The sequence below is a fragment of the Dromiciops gliroides genome, chromosome 4 (genome assembly GCF_019393635.1).
Source record: "Dromiciops gliroides isolate mDroGli1 chromosome 4, mDroGli1.pri, whole genome shotgun sequence".
NCBI classification, from domain to species: domain Eukaryota; kingdom Metazoa; phylum Chordata; class Mammalia; order Microbiotheria; family Microbiotheriidae; genus Dromiciops; species Dromiciops gliroides.
The window spans coordinates 296,853,127-296,857,049 of NC_057864.1; the positions used below are offsets into that span (position 1 = coordinate 296,853,127).

The 3,923-nt window shown below is 42.1% G+C and overlaps 1 pseudogene; it reads left to right on the forward strand.

Moving 5' to 3' along the window:
* Positions 1–1,150: 1,150 nt before the first annotated feature.
* Positions 1,151–1,525, forward strand: LOC122752479 (annotated as a pseudogene).
* The last annotated feature ends 2,398 nt before the right edge of the window (positions 1,526–3,923 follow it).

The following is a 3,923-nucleotide window of genomic DNA, read 5'->3' on the forward strand; positions in this document are numbered from 1 at the left end:
GAGATAAGGAAGGAAACTACATCTTGCTAAAAGGTACCATAGACAATGAAGTGATATAAATACTAAACATGTATGCACCAAGTGGTACAGCATTGAAATTCTTAGAGAAGTTAAGTGAGTTACAAGAAGAAATAGACTGGGGGAAGGTAAGTGGTACAGTGGATACAGCACTGGACCTGGATTCAGGAGGACCTGAGTTCAAATCCAGCTTCAGACACTTGACACTTACTAGCTGTGTGACCCTGGGCAAGCCACTTAACCCTCACTGCCCTGAAAAAAAAAAAAGAAATAGACAATAAAACCATATTAGTGGGGAACCTCAATCTCTCCCTCTCAGAAATAGATACATCTATCCGCAGAATTAATAAGAAAGAAGTTAAAGAGGTGAATAGAATTTCAGAAAAATTAAATATGATAGACCTCTGGAGAAAACTGAATGAGGATAGAAAAGAATATACATTTTTTTCTCAGCAGTAAATAGTACATACACAAAAATTGACCATGTATTAGGGCATAAAATCCTCACAGTAAAATGAAGAAAGGTAGAAACAATAAATGCATCCTTTTCAGATCATGATGCAATAAAAAATTAAATGTAATAAGGGGCCAAGGAAAGATAGACCAAAAATAAATTGGAAACTAAATAATCTCATCCTAAAGAATGAGTGGGTTAAACAACAAACCATAGAAACAATCAATAACTTCATCCAAGTGAATGACACTAATGAGACAATATACCAAAACTTATGGAATGTAACTAAAACATTTCTTAGGGGAAATTTTACATCTCTAAATGCTTACATGAATAACATAGAGAAAGAGGACATCAATGATTTGGGCATGCAACCAAAAAAGCTAGAAAAAGAACAAATTCATAATCCCCAATTAAACACCAAATTAGAAATTCTTAAACTTAAAGGAGAGAGAAATAAAATTGAAAGTAAGAAACCTATAAAATTAATAAATAAAACTAAGCTGGTTCTATTAAAAAAACCCAATAAAACAGATAAACCTTTGGTTAATTTGATTTAAAACAAACAAACAAAAAAGAAGACTCGAGTTCCGGGTCGCTAAGCTCGGCGGCGCGGGGACTCCGACTCGGCCATCTACACGTGCTTGGTACCCACGCGCCTCCCAGGGCCCGGGTGCCATGGCTCCTCGCGGGAGGAAGCGCAAGGCGGACGTGATGGCGGACGGGGAAGCCGAGAAGCCGGAGAAGTTGGCCCAGAGCGGCGGAGATGCGGGCGCGGGAGAGGCCCGCGTGGTCATCAAGCACTGCCAAAGCTGTCGCGTGTACGCGCGCCACTCGGAGGCCGTGGGCCAGGCGCTGCGCCTCGCCCGCCCGGGGCTGCCCGTGCTGCTGAACCCCGGCAAACTCCGCCGGAGCACCTTCGAGGTGACGCTGCAGCCGCTGGACGGCAGTTGAGCGGAGCTCTGGAGCGGGATCAAGAAGGGCCCCTCGCGGAAACTGAAGTTCCCTGAGCCCGGGCAGGTGGTGGAGGAGCTTAAGAAGCAGTGGGCCTGAGGACGCCCGCGCAGGACGCGCCGTGATGAGCTGTCCGTCCCCAGGGATCTGGAGCATCCATGACGGGGAGCACGACGAAACCTCGCAGTCGTGTCCCTGAAGCTGTGGCTCCTTCCTCGGGGCGGGGGCGGGGCGGGCCTGGCCCTGTCGAGTCGTTAATAAAAGCCTTGGGTACCCCCCCAAAAAAAAAAAAAGAAAGAAGAAAACCAAATTACTAGCATCAAAACTGGAAAAGGTGAACTCACCACCAATGAAGAGGAAATTAAAACTATAATTAGGAGCTATTTTTCCCAACTTCATGCCAAGAAATTTGACAATCTAAATGCAATGGATGAATATCTACAAAAATACAAACTACACAGATTAACAGAAGAGGAAATAAAATCCTCAAATAAGCCCATTTTAGAAAAAGAAATTCAATAACCCATCAATGAACTCCCTAAGAAAAAAATCTGCAGGGCCCAGATGGGTTTACAAGTGAATTCTAGCAAACATTTAAAGAACAATTATTTGCAATACTTTACAAACTATCTGGAAAAATAGGTGAAGAAGGAATCCTGATAAATTCCTTTTATGAGACAAATATGGTGCTGATACCTGAACCAGGAAGAGCAATCACAGAGAAAGAAACTTATAGGTCAATCTCCCTAATGAAAATTTAAAAAAAATTTTTTTTTCTGTTTAGAATTTTATTTTCCAAATTACATGTAAAAACAAATTTTGACATCAATTTTTTAGAACTTTGTGTTCCAACTTCTCTTCCTCCCTCCCTCCCCACCTCCCCATCCCCAAGAACTCAAGTGATTCAATATAAATTATACATGAGTAGTCATGCAAAACACCTCCACATTAGTCAGGTTGTGAAAGAAAACAGACAAAAACAAAACTTCAGATTAAGGAACTATCAAAAAAAATAAGCTTCAATCTGTTTTCAGATACCAACAGTTTTTTTGTCTGTAAATGGATTGCAATTTTCATAAGTCCTTCGGAGTTATATTGGATCATTACATCGCTGAAAATAACCATGTCCTTCACAGCTGATCATCTTATACTATTGCTGTTATTTTGTATACAGTTCATTTCACTCTGCTTCAGTTCATGTAGGTCTTTCTAGGTTTTTCTGATAGCATCCTGTTCATCATAACTTTTATATGTTACCTTAAACTTGACAAAGAATGTTCTTCACAATAGCCCAGCAAAGTAAGTACCATACATTTTGCCATTATAATCAATCATCATAACTGTGGAAAATGTGGGTCCCCCCTCTAAAGTTGAAAATGCTAATATCAACAAATGGGGGCTGGGCTTCTCCCAGTCTAAATAGGGGTTGCTTTCCCTCCCCCTTCCCAGCAAACTGAATCACATGATAAGGGAGACCCAAGGCTGGTCAGGTGGCAGGCAGAGAGTTTAGAGGGCTGTCTCTGTGTCACCTCCCCTTATTGGATACACTGCGTTCTGATTGGCTAGTTTTTGGTGCCAGTATCTTGGTGGGCAGATGGTAACTGGGGAAGAAGGGAGGAGCCAGCTGTGTTAAAGGATAAAAGGGCTCAGGGGCCCATGTTTCCCTGCCATTCTATTAGGGAACGGCCCATTCTCATGAGAATGCAAATAAAGACCTTTGATACTTCTCCAACCTTGAGTCTCAGAAATTTTTAAATAGGGTTTCTCACAATAACTGTTTCCCTTCATCCTATTCCTTTCCCATATTTACTCTATTTTCTATCTTTTACCCTATTCCTCCTCAAAAGTATTTTGATTCTGACTGCCCCCTCCCCACTCTACCCTCCCTTCTTTCACCCTTTCCTCCTTATCCCCTTCCCCTCATACTTTCCTGCAGGTTTAGATAGATTACTCCACTCAATCAGGTGTGTATGTTATTCTCTCCTTGAGCCATCTCTGATGAGGATAAGGTCTTTAACTAATTCTGATGTGTATAAGGCTCCTTTACTTCCCCACACCACCTCCATCTCTCCCCCCACTCCATACACCCTTTCCTGCTTCTTTCATGTGAGATTTCACCCCATTCTGCCACTCCACTATCCTCTTCCCCAGTGTATTCCTCTCCACACTCAATTTTACCCCAAAGATGTCATCATGGGGCAGCTAGGTTACACAGTGGGCAAAACACCCACTTTGGACCCAGGAGGACCGGAACCCAAATTTGTCCTCAGACACAAGACACTCATTAACCCCAACCATTCCCCCACCCACCCCCCAAAAAGAGGAAGAAAAAAACCCTTCATAATCATTTCCCACCTGTGCTCTCCATCTAAATTTATTCCTATCATCTGCCCTGATACTCAGAAGGCTGTTATGATTTAGACATATCATCTTCCCATGTAGTGATATAAACAGTTTAACCTTTTAACATCTTTCATGATTTCTTTTTCCTGTTTAT